Below are 13,447 nucleotides of genomic sequence, written 5' to 3'. Positions count from 1 at the left end.
AGTCCACCGCTCTAACCACCAGGCTACCCTGCCGCACCATACATTCCATTTATAATTCACAGTATTACAAATCCAGTGGGTCAGAATTTTCCATACACTATGTTGACTGTGCCTTTAAACAGCATGGAAAATTCCAGAAAATGACGTCATGGCTTTAGAAGCTTCTGATAGGCTAATTGACATCAGTTGAGTCAATTGGAGGTGTACGTGTGGATGTATTTCAAGGACGACCTTCAAACTCAGTGCCTCTTTGCTTGACATCATGGGAAAATCAAAAGAAATCAGCCAAGACCTCAGAAAAACAATTGTAGACCTCCACAAGTCTGGTTCATCCTTGGGAGCATGTTCCAAATGCCTGAAGGTACCATGTTCATCTGTACAAACACTAGTACGCAAGTATAAACACCATGGGACCATGCAGCTGTCATACCGCTCAGGAAGGAGACGTGTTCTGTCTCCTAGAGATGAACATACTTTGGTGCGAAAAGTGCAAATCAATCCCAAATCAACAGCAAAGGACCTTGTGAAGATCCTGGAGGAAACAGGTACAAAAGTATCTATATCCACAGCAAAACGAGCCCTATATCAACATAACCTGAAAGGCCGCTCAGCAATGATGAAGCCACTACACCAAAACTGCCATCAAAAAGCCAGACGACGGTTTGCAACTGCACATGGGGACAAAGATTGTACTTTTTGGAGAAATGTCCTTTAGTCTGATGTATTAAAAATAGAACTGTTTGGCCATAATGACCATCGTTATGTTTGGAGGAAAAAGGGGGAGGCTTGCAAGTTGAAGTACACCATCCCAACTGTGAAGCACAGGGGTGGCAGCATCATGTTGTGGGGGTGCTTTGCTGCAGGGTGGACTGTTGAACTTCACAAAATAGATGGCATCTTGAGGAGGAAAATTATGTGGATATATTGAAGCAACATTTCAAGACATCAGTCAGGAAGTTAAAGCTTGGTTGCAAATGGGTCTTCCAAATGGACAATGAGCCCAAAAATACTTCCAAAGCAAAATGGCTTAAGGACAACACAGTCAAGGTATTGTAGTGGTCATCACAAAGCCCTGACTTCAATCCTGTAGAAAATGTGTGGGCAGAACTGAAAAAGCGTGTGCATACACCCAGTCACTACAAAGACACAGGCGTCCCTCCTACCTCATGTCGAAGAGGAAGGACACCGCTCAGGGATTTCAACATGAGGCCAATGGTGACTTTAAAACAGTTACAGAGTTTAGTGGCTGTGATAGGAGAATACTGAGGATGGATCAACAACATTGTAGTTACTCCACAATACTAACTTAATTGAGAGACTGAAAACAAGGAAGCCTGTACAGAATAAAAACATTCCAAAACATGCATCTTGTTTGCAACAAGACAATAAAGTAATACTGAAAAAAATGTGGCAAAGCAATTAACTTTTTGTCCTGAATACAAAGTATTATGTTTGGGGTAAATCCCAATACAACCCATTTTTGAGTACCACTCTCCATATTTTCAAATATAGTGGTGGCTGCATCATGTTATGCGTATGCTTGTAATCGTTAAGGACTGGGGTGTTTTTCAGGCTAAAAAACAAACAGAATGGCGCTAAGCACAGGCAAAATCCTAGAGGAAAACCTGGTTCAATCTGGTTTCCACCAGACACTGGGAGATTAATTTACCTTCCAGCAGGACAATAACCTAATTTACAAGGCCAAATCTACACTGGAGTTGCTTACCAAGAAGACAGTGATTGTTCCTAAGTGGCCAAATTACAGTTATTACTTAAATCTACTTGAAAATCTATGGCAAGACCTGAAAATGATTGTCTAGTAATGATCAACAAACAATTTGACGAAGCTTGAAGAATTTTTAAAGAATAATGGGCAAATGTTGCACAATCTATTTGTGGAAAGCTCTTAGCAACTTACCCAGAAAGTAATCACTGCCAAAGGTGCATCTACAAAGTTTTGACTCAGGGGTGTGAATACCTATGTAAATTTGATATTTCTGTATTTAATTTCCAATACATTAGTTATAGAATTATAGAAACATATTTTCACTTTGTCATTATGGGGTATAATGTGTAGATAGGCAATATTTTTTTTTATTTTAATCCATTTTGAATTCAGGCTGTAACACAACCAAATGTGGAATAAGGAGAATGATTATTTTCTGTTGTACATCTATGTCATCTTGCTGAGTTTGTTTTTAATTACTCTCTGTCAAGGAAATCGTCCCTTAGCGTCTGAAAAGAGGGCTGAGATACAAAAACGAATATGTAAAAAACAAACAAACAAACAAGCAACCTGTTAAAGGACATGTATGTTATGTTGGCTGAATCTATCAACCCCCCTCCTCTCTGGTAGCCCCAGGCTACTGTCGGCATAGCCCAACCAACCAGAGCGCCGTGTAAACTGCCCTACACAGCCATCAAAGCACTGTTGAAACAACTGCCTGACCTGCTGGAAACAAATAAATAATTGTACACTCAGACGCTCGCCAATCTCTAACTAAACACATTCACAAATAAACTTCTCCCCCTCGCTCCCCCTCCCCCTCTCTCTGATTACATGTTCTTCATGGAGTGTGTGTGTGTGTTTTGTTTTTGTTGATTTTACTATCCTTATGGGGACCGGAAGTGGGGACATTTAGCCGATCCCCGCAAGGAAAAGGGCAATTTTAGGCTTAGGGTTTAGGTTTATGTATAGGGTTAGAATTAGGCTTAGGGGTTAGGTTTATGTATAGGGTTAGAATTAGGGGTAGTGGTTAGGTTTATGTATAGGGTTAGAATTAGGGTTAGGGGTTAGGTTTATGTATAGGGTTAGAATTAGGGTTATGGGTTAGGTTTATGTATAGGGTTAGAATTAGGCTTAGGGGTTAGGTTTATGTATAGGGTTAGAATTAGGCTTAGGGGTTAGGTTTATGTATAGGGTTAGAATTAGGCTTAGGGGTTAGGTTTATGTATAGGGTTAGAATTAGGGGTAGTGGTTAGGTTTATGTATAGGGTTAGAATTAGGGTTAGGGGTTAGGTTTATGTATAGGGTTAGAATTAGGGTTATGGGTTAGGTTTATGTATAGGGTTAGAATTAGGCTTAGGGGTTAGGTTTATGTATAGGGTTAGAATTAGGCTTAGGGGTTAGGTTTATGTATAGGGTTAGAATTAGGGTTAGGGGTTAGGTTTATGTATAGGGTTAGAATTAGGGTTATGGGTTAGGTTTATGTATAGGGTTAGAATTAGGCTTAGGGGTTAGGTTTATGTATAGGGTTAGAATTAGGGTTAGGGGTTAGGTTTATGTATAGGGTTAGAATTAGGGTTAGGGGTTAGGTTTATGTATAGGGTTAGAATTATGCTTAGGGGTTAGGTTTATGTATAGGGTTAGAATTAGGGTTAGTGGTTAGGTTTATGTATAGGGTTAGAATTAGGGTTAGGGGTTAGGTTTATGTATAGGGTTAGAATTAGGGTTAGTGGTTAGGTTTATGTATAGGGTTAGAATTAGGGTTAGGGGTTAGGTTTATGTATAGGGTTAGAATCAGGGTAATGGGTTAGGTTTATGTATAGGGTTAGAATCAGGGTTATGGGTTAGGTTTATGTATAGGGTTAGAATTAGGCTTAGGGGTTAGGTTTATGTATAGGGTTAGAATCAGGGTTATGGGTTAGGTTTATGTATAGGGTTAGAATTAGGCTTAGGGGTTAGGTTTATGTATAGGGTTAGAATCAGGGTTATGGGTTAGGTTTATGTATAGGGTTAGAATTAGGCTTAGGGGTTAGGTTTATGTATAGGGTTAGAATCTGGGTTATGGGTTAGGTTTAGGTTTATTTTTGGGTTAGGGAATACATGTTTTGGTCCCCACAAGGATAGTAAAACAAATGTGTGTGCGTTGACCAGCCATAAGCAATATTACAGGAAAGCCATTGGTTAGACATCAACCCTAATAATAACTGGATAACCCATCTGTCTTTCGCTAAAACGTGAGTAAATGTTCCATTCTATTGATTCAATGCATGACCCACACAAAAATCACATTTCAAGTTTTCATGTTATGCCACTTTACAGCCGTAGCCCTATCAGGCCCTCTTAAATAAACTCCCACGTTCCCTTTTATCAAAGCTTCATCTAATATAATGACTTGCTTTTCCATTGGCCAATCAGAGTGGGTGGCGTGTGTTCTATTTGTCTGTGTGCATGTGTGTGACTTACGGCGCTCGTCAAAGTGTGTCCACATTGTCGGGTCCAGGGATGGAACACACCAGTCTGGCTTTGAAGAACGTCGTCCACGTCGTCCACTTATTAGCCAGACTCCTCAACCCTCCCACATCATTCTGAAACACAACCACAACACCATGTGTGTGTTCTACAGTACTCCAACATTCCCGAATGCTCTGGGGAGTCTCAACCAGCCCCTGGCACTGACTAGCTGAGACCTAATTATTAATCTTTATTCTAATCATTGATAAGAGATTATTATTGTGTTGCAGCTGTAGCAGCGCTCTGTGAGCCTGTTGACTTGTATGGTCTACTAATATCATGATTAACTATATCATTGTTAGTGTGTTAGTGATAATGTGTTTCTCTTGGGTGGTGTGTGTTGTGTGTTTTTGTGTTTGCGTGTGTGTGTGTGTGTGTGTCGTGTGTGGTAAGTGCTCTATTTGTATGATGTTTCCTTACACAGCAGATCTACTACACGATTAGTATAGAAGCAGAAATTATTCACAGATTTCACAACTTTTTAATTTAGCCCGCTCTCTCTTTCTGTGTGTTAGTTGTGTGTGTGTCTGTGTCTGTGTGTGTGTATTCCATGTTCCCATAGGACAGTAATAAGCATTTACTGACTGGAACATTCCTACTTGGTTCCATTTTGGGTCATGTGTCATCATCTCACCTGCTTTCATCTAACCATCTAACCATTCATCCTGTATATCTGTGATAACTGAAAGGATAGGATCTAGGAATGGAAGAATAGGGGATAAGGAACAAAATGGAACTCTGCCACTGATATAGTTCACACTAGATAGCCCATGCCCATAGCATGTTAGTGATGAATACATGTTCTTCCTATACAAATGGTTCTAATCCTACTGATGGAGACCTGCTATGGTATTGTTGTACTGTATAGGCTACATGTGACTTAACAGTAATTAGGTAGCATGTTTTTTAGGGTTTGTTTTATAACGCCTTCATGCTGAAATGAAATCCCCACTATTTTGCCAGATCTTTTCTCTATTACTCAGTGTGTGTGTGTGTGTGTGTGTGTGTGTGTGTGTGTGTGTGTGTGTGTGTGTGTGTGTGTGTGTGTGTGTGTGTGTGTGTGTGTGTGTGTGTGTCTGTGTGTCTGTGTGTGTGTGTGTGTGTGTGTGTGTGTGTGTGTGTGTGTGTGTGTGTGTGTGTGTGTGTGTGTGTGTGTGTGCGTGTGTGTGTGTGTGTGTGTTTCAGCACTGCCATGTGAGTGGCATAACACCAATGACACACACATACGCACACACACATCCCCATAACCTAGGGAACTGTGTTGATATATGATGAGTTGACATGAGGAAGGGCAGGGGCTTACACACATCCTCCCCTAACACACACATGCACACAGCAGCACACACACACCCTTTCAGAAATCTCAGCAACAGTGAAGGGGGGACACAGCTCTAACTCACCACACCTGTCTCTGACCCTAAAACAAATAACACACACCTCACTACTTCAAAACAAACCTTCTTCACATGACAATTTAAATCTAACCTCGCCACACCTCCCAAAAGCCTGCCAAAATAGTGTGTGTGTGTGTGTATTTGTGAGTCTATATCGACCAAATGTAAAACATTTAGTGTGTGTATCTGTGAGACCCAAAAGATGCCTGTGTGTGTGTTTGTCTGCACCACACCTGCTGATGCCTGATAAAATATATACCTTGTGTGTGTAAGTCAAGTTACGGCTCCCCAAGAGAACCCAGTGAACCAGGAAGACAGACAGGCCAAAGACAGGCCACTGAGGATCTCCTCCCTAACACAGCTGTTATCTCTAACCTACACCCCTGAGTGAGACAAGGAAGACTGCAGGAATACACTTTGTAGAATATGTGGCTGAGGAGCATGCTAGAATGGATGAGACGATGTGGCTTGGTGCTGGCCATTCCATGAATTCATGTTCCCACTTTCCTTTCGCTATTGCTTTTATTTGATTGTCTACATGTTGCCGAATTTATGCCCACATATTTGTTATTAGGCCTATGCTGTAGAATTACCCCAGCATGTCTGTTCTTCCAGTGGAGGATTTGGACGGGATTTACCAAACTGCTCATGTAATCCTTTTGTTTTTCTCATTCAAAATGGAACGTTATGATGGCAGGCTCTTCTAGGCGTGAAGATATTTCACATGTCTTGGTTGGCGAAAGAGAAATAAATAGGCACGTGGAGAGTTGATATGTGACAAAACAGATAATTAAAATGTATCCCATCCAAATAGGGCTGTTGTGTAGATTACTTACTTAATCCTCTTGCCCCCCTTGGTTGCATTATACTACTAGGGCATCCACCATGGCTCTCCACCTACTTTCATTCATGCGAGAGTTTTTCCTCGTGCCAAGATAACCATGCTTTACCCAGTTACTGTAGAGTGGTGTCTCCAGTTGGTTTTGAACCTTTTTTATATTTTACCTTTATTTATCTAGGCAAGGCAGTTATGAAGAAATTATTATTTTCAATGACAGCATAGGAACAGTGGGTTAACTGCCTGTTCAGGGGCAGAATGACAGATTTGTACCTTGTCAGCTCGGGGGTTTGAACTTGCAACCTTCCGGTTACTAGACCAACGCTCTAACCACTAGGCTACCCTGCCGCTTTCCTGCTTTCTCTTCCCTAGTGGGTTGTAGTCCAGTGCCCGTCTTGTCATTTTCTAACTTGATTAGACGCTATGTGGTTGGAGATATGCGCAGCTTCATTTACCTTGCTTCTGTTTGTTATGTTATACAGTCGTGTCAATAATCGCTCTCACACATTTATGAAACTTTAGTCAGTACTTAGTTCACATGGCCCACTAATTATTATGTGTTTTGCAGTTATTAAAAGTAATAAATTACTCACTTTAGAAATATTAATTGTCAGCTCAATGCTTCATTCATGAATTGTTTGCCACGCTACCGACATGCACTTTCTGAATCTAGGTCATGTGCCAAAATGGTGCCCATTCATACTCGTAGAGGTGCCAAATTTGGTGCAGGCCATTTTTAGTTTGTCATTATATGTTGTTTTGAGAATATATGAGTTCTTTATTTTGAGTTGAATCATACGGACATTTTATTCTGATTAATGTATGAAGGTTGTTCCACATATTATGAGTGTAATACTGGGATGTATTATAGAAAGATAATGTGGTCACCTCTCTGGAGAAGTGGGTTCCCACTGGGCACACACTGGTTGAATCTGTAACGGTTTTCCTCCTCCTCTTCTGAGGAGTAGGAAGGATCGGACCAATGCGCAGCGTGGTAAGAGTCCATAATATATTTTAATTAAACACGCGGTAGGCGGTAATTACAAGTTATGATGTTGTAAATGCCAGTTGGATGCATTCAGGTGCTTTGAACTCTCTGAGAAACAATTGGATAATGGCAAATAAGCTGCGTCAACAATACACTAAAAGTACAGCTGTCATGCTTGTAAACCAATGATAGTGTTTAACAAATATATTAATAGATAGCTTTTTATAAATAATGTTTTGCTGTTCAATTTAACTACCGAAAATGTTGTTGTCAAGGTAATTTCCTCAGTAGGTGACATCAGAGATAGACATGTGACATGTGATCATCCTGTCTGGGTTGGCGCCCCCATCCCCCACCCCTTGGGTTGTGCCGTGGCGGAGATCTTTGTGGGCTTTCCTCAGCCTTGTCTCAGGATGGTAAGTTGGTGGTTGAAGATATCCCTCTAGTGGTGTGGGGGCTGTGCTTTGGCAAAGTGGGTGGGGTTATATCCTTCCTGTTTGGCCCTGTCCGGGGGTGTCCTCGGATGGGACCACAATGTCTCCTGACCCCTCCTATCTCAGCCTCCAGTATTTATGCTGCAGTAGTTTATGTGTCGTGGGGCTAGGGTCAGTTTGTTATATCTGGAGTATTTCTCCTGTCCTATTCGGTGTCCTGTGTGACTTTAAGTGTGCTCTCTCTAATTCTCTCTTTCTCTCTTTCTTTCTCTCTCTCGGAGGACCTGAGCCCTAAGACCATGCCTCAGGAATACCTGACATGATGACTCCTTGCTGTCCCCAGTCCACCTGGCCGTGCTGTTGCTCCAGTTTCAACTGTTCTGCCAGATTATTATTGGACCATGCTGGTCATTTATGAACATTTGAACATCTTGGCAATGTTCTGTTATAATCTCCACCCGGCACAGCCAGAAGAGGACTGGCCACCCCACATAGCCTGGTTCCTCTCTAGGTTTCTTCCTAGGTTTTGGCCTTTCCAGGGAGTTTTTCCTAGCCACCGTGCTTCTACACCTGCATTGCTTGCTGGTTGGGGTTTTAGGCTGGGTTTCTGTACAGCACTTTGAGATATCAGCTGATGTACGAAGGGCTATATAAATACATTTGATTTGATGTGAGAGAAGACGGAGCTCAGGGACGATAGTTTCCCACTAGTTATTACCAGGAGCGTTCAGGTGGATTTCTCCAAATCATATGTGATAAATACCACCTTGCCGCTTGACTATGAACGAAGCATTTTTCGAGACACTTCTTGTGGGACATCCAAGTACAGCTCATTGATAAATAGCTTATTTGTTGAATCCATTTGATTAAATTCATTCAAGTCAACTGCTGAGGGCTGAGCACTAAACACCTTGCTGTAAATAAATCACTTGACCTCCCTTGGCCCTGAGACACATAGACCAAACTGTCTCACAGAGGAACACAACAGTGCTTCGTGTGATATGTGATACAGTTGTTATCTTGGGTAGCTACTTCTTATTTGTAGAAGGCTTGTTACAAATGTTAAATGGTAGTTCAATACAAGATGTACAGAGAATTCAATAAAATGTATACCATTAGCTAAGGGTGCTGGTTTGCAGAGAACACAGTGGCACAAGAATACTACAATATCATTCATTCCTACATCAAGGTCTTACTCTGCTGCAAACCGGTTGAGGGAGAGATGACTGTTTAAAATGGATTCAAACAACATACTGTTACTGAGGCTATTAGGTTTTAAGTAGGTTTAAATACTGTAGGATGTTCAGGGAGTAGCTGATGGCCTGGACTGGAACCCATGTCCAGAGTTTGTCAAGCCAACACCTTAACCATTATGCCAAGAGGTCCAAACCTCTTGACAAGGTTTCTAGTTGCTGTGTTAACACTACAATATACAACACTACAATATATACAAATCAATATTGTTGTCAACCTATTTGGGTGGAGGTTTTTCAGCAGTGTTATGCAGTTTATAAACTGCATATCTTTCTTCTTTTTAGAGGGGCAATGAGTGGGGGTTTGCCATCGCTACTTCCCTCCCTGGAGGCAAGATGCCACATTTCCAACTCATCCCTCTCCATCCATTTAACACGTGCAAGTGGAGTGCATAGTTAGTTATTCGCGGACGGCGGGGACTCAAACTGCTCAGAAGTGAATAAAGGAAGCACAGGGAAATATTGGGGCGATTTCGTTTGAGCAACTTGTATCGCTGCTGTGATAAATGCTAGCTAGCCCTTGCCAGGTGTAATGTGAGGTTTCGGGAATGTGTTGTTAAGGTCTGTGTGTGAGTACAGCTCTGGTCATCATTACGCACGGGAGGAATCCCGCTCCAGCAGCGACAAGACAACGTTGAGAACAGGTACTTTGCGAAGTAAGAATGGTTTCGTTTATTTGATATATTACGAACAAATAAGTAAAATACACATATGTTAAATGTGTGTAGAACATGACCATACATCATACAAATAGTTAATCTGTTAAAAAAAGTTTACAATGAATAGCCAAATGTGTTGCATTAGACATGTTGTTGGGTAAATATTTAATTGGGTATTGGTGTTTTACGCAATGTTTTTCTCTAAGGGGCATGGTTTGTCTTCATAGCCTTGTCAGTTTGCCAAAGGATCTTATGATCTGCGTTTTGAATTATGACGACTGGCACAGTTAGGGCACCTCTAAGTATTTCTTAAAAAAACAGTAGGTCTTCAAGAATAGTAGACAAACAGTTGATTGACAAGGTTTACATTGGTTTACTAACAAGTGGTCTATTTCAAAGCTACAGAAGTGTAGGAGAAAGCTTTTCGATGTGATCTGTGGAGCTCAAATATAAGAGGTGGATAGTTCACATTATACTGATTATCATGAGCCAGGAGTTGATAAATGGATAAGCCTCATACAGTATACACATTTTTATCTCTTTATGATTTACAGTGTTGTCTTTATCTCTTACAGAGCATAAATACTACATACAATGTGGATGATAATATATATCCCGTCGGTATGTGAGGAGTATTTCATAGAGACAGAGACAAAATGTTTAACATGAGTTTGGTATGAGGACATTCTGACAGTCTTCTGACAGTAGTAAACTCTCCTCCTCTCTTCTGCACTTCTTCTCACCTCAATGCTAATGCAGTGCCTTGTGAAAGTATTCGGCCCCCTTGAACTTTGTGACCTTTTGCCACATTTCAGGCTTCAAACATAAAGATATAAAACTGTATTTTTTTGTGAGGAATCAACAACAAGTGGGACACAATCATGAAATGGAACGACATTTATTGGATATTTCAAACTTTTTTAACAAATCAAAAACTTGTCACGCCTTGGTCTTAGTATTTTGTGTTTTAGTTAATTAGTTGGTCAGGCCAGGGTGTGACATGAGTTTATGTTATTGTGTTGTCATATTGGGGTTTTTGTAGGCATTGGGATTGTGGTTGATTAGGGGTGTGTTTAGTTTAGGTTTGGCTGCCTGAGGCGGTTCTCAATCAGAGTCAGGTGATTCTTGTTGTCTCTGATGGGAAACCGTATTTAGGTAGCCTGGGTTTCACTGTGTATTTCGTGGGTGATTGTTCCTGTCTCTGTGTAGTTTCACCAGATAGGCTGTAATTAGGTTTCACGTTCCGTTTTGTTGTTTTTGTATTTTGTATCAGTTATTTCATGTACCGCGATTCATTCATTAAAGACATGAGCAACCACCACGCTGCATTTCGGTCCGACTCTCTTCCAACAAACGAAGAACGCCGTTACAGAATCACCCACCACACACGGACCGAGCGGCGTGGTAACAGGCAGCGACAGCAGGAGCAGCGAAGGGAGGACGTTATGGACAGCAGAAGTATGGAGTATACGATGTGGGAGGAAATAGACAGGTGGGCGGTCGACCCAGAGAGAGTGCCGGAGCCCGCCTGGGATTCGCTGGAGCAGTGCGAAGAGGGCTATAGGAGAATGGAGTTGGAGAGGAAATCACAACGGCGCAGAGGGAAGCCCGGGAATCAGCCCCAAAAATTTATTGGCGGGGAGCTTACAGGGAGTATGGCTACGCCAGGTAGGAGACCTGCGCAAACTCCCTGTGCTTACCGGGGGGCTAGAGAGACCGGGCAGGCACCGTGTTATGCAGTGGTGCGCACGGTGTCCCCAGTGCGGGTGCATAGCCCGGTGCGGTATATTTCAGCTCCGCGTATCGGCCGGGCTAGATTGAGCGTCGAGCCAAATGCCATGAAGCCGGCTCTATGCATCTGGTCCCCAGTGCGTCTCCTTGGGCCGGCTTACATGGCACCAGCCTTGCGCTCAGTGTCTCCGGTTCGCCTACATAGCCCAGTGCGGGCTATTCCACCTCGCCGCACTGGCAGGGCAACCGAGAGTATTCAACCGGGTAAGGTTGGGCAGGCTCGGTGCTCAAGAGCTCCAGTGCGCCTGCACGGTCCGGTCTATCCAGTACCACCTCCACACCCCAGCCCTCCGGTAGCAGCTCCCCGCACCAGGCTTCCTGTGCATGTCCTCGGCCCAATACCACCAGTGCCAGCACCACGCATCAGGCCTACAGTGCGCCTCGCCTCTCCTGCGCTGTCGGAGCCTTTCTCCTCTCCTGCGCTGCCGGAGCCTCCCGCCTGTTCAGCGCTTCTAGAGCCTTCCTCCTCTACAGCGCTGCTGGAGTCTCCTGTCTGTTCAGCGCTATCAGAGCCTTTCTCCTCTCCTGCGCTGTCGGAGTCTCCCGCCTGTTCAGCGCTTCTAGAGCCTTCCTCCTCTACAGCGCTGCCGGAGCATCCTGCCTGTTCGGAGCAGCCTGAGCTGCCAGTCTGCATGGAGCAGCCAGAGCTGCCAGTCTGCATGGAGCAGCCAGAGCTGCCAGTCTGCATGGAGCAGCCAGAGCTGCCAGTCTGCATGGAGCTGCCAGTCTGCATGGAGCTGCCAGTCTGCAAGGAGCTGCCAGTCTGCAAGGAGCTGCCAGTCTGCATGGAGCTGCCAGTCTGCAAGGTGCTGCCAGTCTGCAAGGAGCTGCCAGTCTGCAAGGAGCTGCCAGTCTGCGTGGAGCTACCAGTCTGCATGGAGCTGCCAGTCTGCATGGAGTTGCCAGTCTGCAAGGAGCTGCCAGTCTGCAAGGAGCTGCCAGTCTGCAAGGAGATGCCAGTCTGCAAGAAGCCGCCAGAGCTGTCAATCTGCATGGAGCAGCCAGAGCCGCCAGTCAGCATGGAGCAGCCAGAGCTGTCAGTCAGCATGAAGCAGCCAGAGCCGTCAGTCTGCCAGGATCCGCCAGTCAGCCAGACTCTTCCAGATCTGCCAGTCAGCCAGACTCTTCCAGATCTGCCAGTCTACCAGACTCTTCCAGATCTGCCAGTCAGCCAGACTCTTCCAGATCTGCCAGTCAGCCAGACTCTTCCAGATCTGCCAGTCAGCCAGACGCTTCCAGATCTGTCAGTCAGCCAGACTCTTCCAGATCTGCCAGTCAGCCAGACTCTTCCAGATCTGCCAGTCAGCCAGACTCTTCCAGATCTGCCAGTCAGCCAGACTCTTCCAGATCTGCCAGTCAACCAGACTCTTCCAGATCTGCCAGTCAACCAGAATCTTCCAGATCTGCTAGTCAACCAGACTCTTCCAGATCTGCCAGTCAACCAAACTCTTCCAGATCTGCCAGTCAACCAGACTCTTCCAGATCTGCCAGTCAACCAGACCCTTCCAGATCTGCCAGTCAACCAGACTCTTCCAGATATGCCAGTCGACCAGACTCTTCCAGATCCGCCAGTCAGCCAGGATCTGCCAGAACTGCCAGCCAGCCAGGATCTGCCGGATTCAACTGCCTGGTTGGGCTTCCTCTCAGTGCTGGGCTTCCTTTCAGTGCTGGGCTTCCTCTCAGTGTTGGGCTTCCTCTGTTCCAAGCTGCCCCTCTGTCCCGAGCTGCCCCTCTGTCCCGAGCTGCCCCTCAGTCCAGTGGGGTTCTGGGTGAGGACTACTAGGCCATGGTCGGCGGCGAGGGTGGATTATCCCAGGACACGTAGGGGAGGAACTATGACATTAATGGAGTGG

The 13,447-nt window shown here is 44.2% G+C and overlaps 1 protein-coding gene across 2 annotated transcripts in view; it reads left to right on the top strand.

Annotated features, from left to right (window-relative positions):
• The first annotated feature begins 9,518 nt into the window (after positions 1–9,518).
• sema3d (sema domain, immunoglobulin domain (Ig), short basic domain, secreted, (semaphorin) 3D) overlaps positions 9,519–13,447 on the top strand; it is a 67,593-nt gene continuing 63,664 nt past the window's right edge. Inside the window, exon 1 of one of the 2 annotated variants that reach the window (XM_064929845.1) lies at positions 9,519–9,788. The gene's annotated coding sequence lies outside the window, so the exon portion shown is untranslated. Of the gene's footprint in view, positions 9,801–13,447 lie in introns of both variants that reach the window. The other variant, XM_064929844.1, reaches the window with a different exon arrangement.

The sequence above is a fragment of the Oncorhynchus masou genome, chromosome 22, assembly GCF_036934945.1.
Source record: "Oncorhynchus masou masou isolate Uvic2021 chromosome 22, UVic_Omas_1.1, whole genome shotgun sequence".
NCBI lineage: Eukaryota > Metazoa > Chordata > Actinopteri > Salmoniformes > Salmonidae > Oncorhynchus > Oncorhynchus masou.
Note: the sequence above shows the minus strand (reverse complement) of the source record. Positions and strands in the feature narration are given on the sequence as shown.